Source organism: Euprymna scolopes, chromosome 29, assembly GCF_053919585.1.
Source record: "Euprymna scolopes isolate OS-2025 chromosome 29, ASM5391958v1, whole genome shotgun sequence".
Classification (NCBI taxonomy): Eukaryota; Metazoa; Mollusca; class Cephalopoda; order Sepiida; family Sepiolidae; genus Euprymna; species Euprymna scolopes.
Window position 1 is genome coordinate 50,355,230 of NC_136510.1, and position 6,357 is coordinate 50,361,586.

The following is a 6,357-nucleotide window of genomic DNA, read 5'->3' on the forward strand; positions in this document are numbered from 1 at the left end:
TTCAATTCTTTAAAATGTGTTCTTGTTTTTATACAGTTAATTTGTAATCGAGTAATTCTGTATTCGCATTTTTGTCTTCATGTGCTGGGTTTTCTTTTATATATAAGATGTGGAATGGATTATTTTTAATCTTAACTCTGCAGAGTTTATTACTTACGCGTTAAGATTTTATCTCGGATTTTTCTTTTGCGCTGTGTTTGATGTGTGCTTTTAATTTTTCTTTTCCTCAGTTATCTCCCCTTTTTGTATCATTTTATTTGAGTTAATTTCTTTGAATTTCTCTCTTTCTTTTCTTTGGCTCTCTATTTTTTCAAATTCGTACAAGAAATTTTTCTGGCAAGAGTTGCGCAATCTACAACCACACTTCTCCTGAGTCGACATTATTGAATACCAGTGGCAAGTGGAAGTTTAGGACGACTGGAAACAATGCCGAGATAAGCGGAAAGCACATACAGCGCCTCGAATTCCCAAATGGTCACCCATCTGGTAATAGCCAGGCTCAACGTTGCTTAACTTCGGTGATCAGACGAAAACCGATGTGTCAACGTGATTATGCCGTATGTTCATGCACACATACATGCAAACATACATACATACATGCAAACATACATACATACATTTAAACAGACAGGTGAACTTTATATTATAGATTAATTAATTAATATTATTTTCATTCCGTTTATCTCACGCATAATGGTTTTTCTTGGTCTTTCTCTTCTTTCTTTCATTTATTCATTCATTCTATTTTAATATCTTTCTTTCATTTTCTTTCCATTTTATCATAAATCTTATTTCCTACTTTATTTCTAATTTCTTTCAGTTTAAATTTACAATATTTTTCTTGATATTCTATTTTTCTTGATATTCTATTTCCATTTTTTATTTGTATTCATTAGTTTACTTTTCTTTTTTTCTTTTTATTCTCTGCAATTTTCCGTAATTTTTCCTTCTTTCTTTCTGTATTCATACATTCCTTATTGTTTTAAAGTCTTTCTTTTGTTTCTCATCCCATATCTCTTGCCTTCCTTATATAATTTTTTCGTCCTTTCATCATTCCTTCATTCTTCACTTTTATTCTTTATCTATTTTCCCTTTCCTCTGTCTTTCCCTTGTTTTATTCTTACTCCATTCTTTCATTCCATCTTTCTATTCGTATTTTTTCCTCCTTTCATTCGTTTATTCTAATTATCTCCCTTCATTATTTCCTCTCCAACGCTGTTATTATATGATCAATCTTCCTCCTTTTTTCTCTTTCTTTCAACCTAATTTCCCATCACTGTCATATTTTTATTTCGATTTCCATTATTAAAATCGGGTGAGGGACTGGATGAAAAAGCCATAACAATTTTATCAACGATCACAGACTATCCGGTTTAACGGATAATAACGCAGACTTCCAACATAATAACAGGTCTTTTTTTCCCCCGAAATAAAATATATAAAAACCTCCAAATAAAAGGAATAAGTGACTTGTTAGCTGAACAGCCAAATCGCAAAATCGTAAAACCGGCGACATCGCGATTGAAATTCATTTCTTCTACAGTTGCAGCATTAACAACCCCGTCTTTAAACACGTCCGGTCTTGACTCGGCTTTTGAAACTAAACTGAATTATCTCCCTTTATTTTTCTTCAGAAGAAAACAGAAAAAATTAAAAAGATGAAATGAACATTCAAATAAATCTATAAAGTAAAAAAATAAAAATAAAATAACAAATAATAGACGAAAATTTCTTTTTATTGTATTTTTTGTCACGAATCATTTTTTTTTTTTAGATTAATTCTATTTCTAAGCTAAGTAAAGATATCTGTTTTTCTATCTTCAAGGGATTTTTACGAATATTAGCAACATTCTTTGTACCATTATCTGAGCGGTATTTTTAATGAAATTCAAGAATCCTGTATTTTTCTACGTTAGTTATCGTCTTTGTTTTTTAACCGGTGTGCTTTTCTTTCATCTTCTTTATGTTTTTTCTTCCGTTTTCATTTATTCCGTTTCTTCCAATGAGTGCTTTTTTCTTTTTTCTTTTCTTTTTCTTTCTTTCTTTTTCTTACTCAATTGCGTATGTTATATTCCTCTTTTTTATTTTGTTTTCTAACTTTCATTCTGTAATCGCTTTCTTTCTGTCTGTTTTCCTTCGTTACGATTCCATTACGATTGCATAATAATTCTTTCTTTAGCGTTCTTATTTATTTCCTATTCTTTGTTTTTTTTTCAAACTTTCTTTCTTTTCTTTTCTTTTTGGTTCTTTCTTATTTTCTGTTTCTTTTTCTATATTTCTTTCGTTTTATGTTTTTTCTTTTGTTTTTGATTATGTTTCGCCACCTTTAGCCCATTCCTATGGTAATTTTTCATCATTTTCTGTCTTTACATTTTTCCCTTTTTCTTTTTTCTGTTTCTTTCTCTACATTTCTCTTTTCCTTTATTTCTTACATTTAATTTTCTTTGATTCCTTCTTTCTATTTAATGATAAAATTCTTTTCTGTCTTGATTTCTTTTTCTTTTTTTTCTCGTACTTTGCTTTCTTCTTTTATTTTTTGCAAGTTTCGTTCTTTTTAATTACAGCTACGATGAACGTTATTTTCTTTTCTTCATTTAATTTCTTTCTTTTACTGAACTTCCATTTCTACGATTCAAATATTAATAATTCTTTTTACTACTTCTTTCTTTCCTTCATTTACTTCGGTCTTTGATTCCTTTTAAATTTACTTCCTTTATTGTGTCTTTTCTTTATATTCGTTTTTCCATGTACGTTGGAACTTTTCTCTTTCTTTCTTTTTTCTTTCTTATGTTTTTCTTTTCTTTTAATTTTCTCTTTATTCAACTCTATTTTTCTTACTTTATTTTTGTCTGATTTAGTTTTTTTTAATTTCTAGTCGTTCTTCTCACTTTTATTCCTTATCTGATTTCATATTTATTCATTAGAAAAATGTAACCTTTTATACTTATTACCCCATTCCCATCGACCTGACCAGCCAAGCATACCCCAATCCTTATGCAAATGTTTTCACACATTAATGCGCTTGAGCTTTCTAGTTCAGATCATTCATCGTTGCACAGAGACATTTTGGAAAAGAACGGCTCATTTATATCGACCCCTTATTACTTTTCTTATCTATCGATTCCTCTCTTTCTTTCTCTCCTTTTCCACTCCTCTCTCTTATTGTCTCTTTGTCGGCCTCCTATTCTCGTTCTTCTGTATTTCCGTTTCACCCATTTATTCTCCTATCTTACACCTATTTCAATCTTGCCCTCTCTCTTTCCATCTCTCTTATACTATTTCTTTTTCTTACTGTTTCTTTCTATCAAGTAATCTCTATTTTTCTTCTTTTTTTCTGTTTTTACTTTCGTCCATTTTCTATTTTATCCCTTCGCCCATTTCTATCGTTATCTCTTTTCCGTTACTTTCTCTCTCTGTTTGTCTGTGTGTGTGTATGTATGTATGTATGTATGTATGTATGTATGTATGTATGTATGTCTCTCTCTCTCTCTCTCTCTCTCTTAAGTGCTCTCTCTTACTGTACCTTTCTGCTCAGTTCCTTGTCATCTATCTTCGTCTTTTTCTGTCTTTCAGCCACACACACACACACACACACACACACACACACACACACACACACACACACACACACACACACACACACACAAATAAGATTAAAATAAATAAACACGCACCCACTCTCTCTTTCTCTCTCTCTCTCTCTCTCTCTCTCTCTCTCTTACTTACTACATTTTCTATTTCTCAATCTAGATTTCCATCCATTTTTCCCCTTTTTTCATCCTCTTTCTCTTAATTTTTTTCACCTACTCCAACATTTTTCTCTATTTCGACTTCTCTCTCACTATCTTTTTCTATCTCTCAATCTCTCTTTCTCTATCTCATTGCTTTTCCTTCCACCCACTCTCTATCTTATTGTATCTTTTTATTCGCGTGCAAGCGACTTTATAAGTCATTCCGTCGGTCGGTCGGTCAGTTTGTCGGTCTGTCTGTAACACTTTTGTGCTTGACCTTTTTGGTTAAGATCAAAGGTCTGCTGTTAATAGATGCTGTTCTTAGCTTTTTAAGCTTTTCTTGGCCAAGTGTAGTATCTGTTCCGGCAGATACTTCAAGCAAAGACCATATGTGAGAGCAACCCCACATATAAGACCTTGGTCAATGTAGGGGAAATCCTTCATACCAATTGTCACTATCCAGCTCCCCTACTCCCCGGGGAGTTGGTCCCCATTTCCCCTTCACTACTCACATTAAAAATCAGGATTGTGCCTAATTTGCTCGGTGGGGGAGCGAATAAATACGCTTTTCTTGGCCTTTTGGCCAAGATCAAAGTATAGTATCTGCTCCGGAAGATACTGCAAGCTAAGACCATATGTGGGCGCAACCCCACATATAAGTTATTGGTCAATGTAGGGGCAACCCTTCATACCAATTGTCACCATCCAGCTCCCCTACTCGCCGGGGAGGTGGTCCCCATTTCCCCTTCACTCCTCACATTAAAAATCGGCCTTGTGCCTTATTTGCTCGGTGAGGGAGCAAATAAATACCTTTTTCTTAGACTTTTGGCAAAGATCAAAGTGTAGTAGCTTAGTACATGTTTGTAACTTTGTGATATAAAGTGGGGGATCACTTTTCTGTATTAATTTTATGTAAAATGGTCACCCACTTTACAACCAGTCAGTCTCAAAGCCATTTAAGTCATTCTCCAGATCATTCAAGTTGTTGTTGAAGGATTCCAGTTATTTTTTAAGCATTCAAGTCATTCTTTAGGTCATCCAATTCATCCTTAAGTTCATTAAAGTCATTGTAAGTCATTTACTTTTTATTTATTTAAGTCATTTCAACCCATTTTTCGGTCATTTTAGTTTATCTTTAAGAATTTCTTGTCAATCCTACATTCATGCATTCATTCATTACACGAGAGCACGCGACTAATGGCTATCGGCCTTGTTACTTCTATTCTCGACTAGTGCATCCCCATCCTTTTCTCATTTTTTTCATTTATTTCCACCTTTCTCTCTATTTCTGACACCTTCTCTCTCTCTCTCTCACTTCCATTTTTCACATTTCAGTCTCTCTTTCTATCTCTCTCTTTTTCATTTCTTTTTCTTTTAACCTTTTCACCTATTTTCATCTACTTTTGTATTTCTAGCTATAATTAACTCACATGCCTTTGTCTCTCTCTCTCTCTCTCTCTCTCTCTCTCTCTTACTCTTTGTATTAGTGCAAGCTATCTTAGGATACCGGGTTTCTGACTCCAAATGCATCAAACATTGATGTCAATATTTTCCTCTCACTTTGAAAAAACTCGATCATGTTCTGCAAAGAAAAACAATAATTTTTCTCTACAAAACAACCAAACAAAACGCCTGTAATAAAGTTTGAAAATATAAACTTGAATCATAAAAAAAAAACTTTTACCAAAATGACTGAATCGAAAAAAGGTTGTTATGCCGTTAAACGAAACAACCAAATCAAACATCATGAATAAGTAACTTGAAGATATAATTACCTTGAAGATATAATTACCTTGAAGATATAATTACCTTGAAGATATAATTACCTTGAAGCGCCAATTTTTTTCTAAGATTAGCGGATTCATCATTAAATAACCCAAAAAGAGTTGATATGCCGCAAAACAAAACAACCAACCCTACTTACTCTTTGTTCTCTCTTTTCTCGCGATTTTACTTATCCTTATTCCTACCCCCCTAACCGTTTTCTTCATCTCCCTCGTTCTCGATCTCTGTTTTCCTCTCTTCTCTTTTTCTCTATCTTTGTCTCGTCTTCTCTCCCATTTTCCCCGTCTATTTCTCAGAGCTTCTCTCTTGTTTCCTTTCTTTTTTCCCCGATCCCCTTCACCCTGCTTTCTTCTACTTCCCCACTTCTCTTACATATAATTTCATCTCTTTCATCGTCTCCCCTGTCTCTTTTTCCCTGCTTCTCACACATTCGTCCTTTCACTTTCCCCCCTCTCTCACTCACTTTTTTACTCTTTTTCTAATTTACTTTCTATCACGATCTGATAACTAAAAGAATAACTATATATTCTGACACACTCATAAGTACGTACCTACCGCTGTGTCAAAACGCAGCAGCATCTCTGAAGAAGAATTCATTAAATTATGACCCCGAGGTCAAATATATTTCCAGGGCTTAAATACTGTTTACAACACAATCATAACCCTCCAGCAATACCTGGCGATATCACTATTCATTGATAATTCTCCGTCATTGCTTAAATATGTTGGATTCGCGAACATATGCTCCCATAATATATAATATATAATATATGATATATAATATTTATATAATATACGTGTATATGTAAGCACACACACACACACACACACACACACACAC

At 33.4% G+C, this 6,357-nt stretch overlaps 1 pseudogene; it reads right to left on the minus strand.

Moving 5' to 3' along the window:
* Positions 1–446: 446 nt before the first annotated feature.
* LOC145252891 (5S ribosomal RNA) lies at positions 447–563 on the minus strand (annotated as a pseudogene).
* Positions 564–6,357: the final 5,794 nt, after the last annotated feature.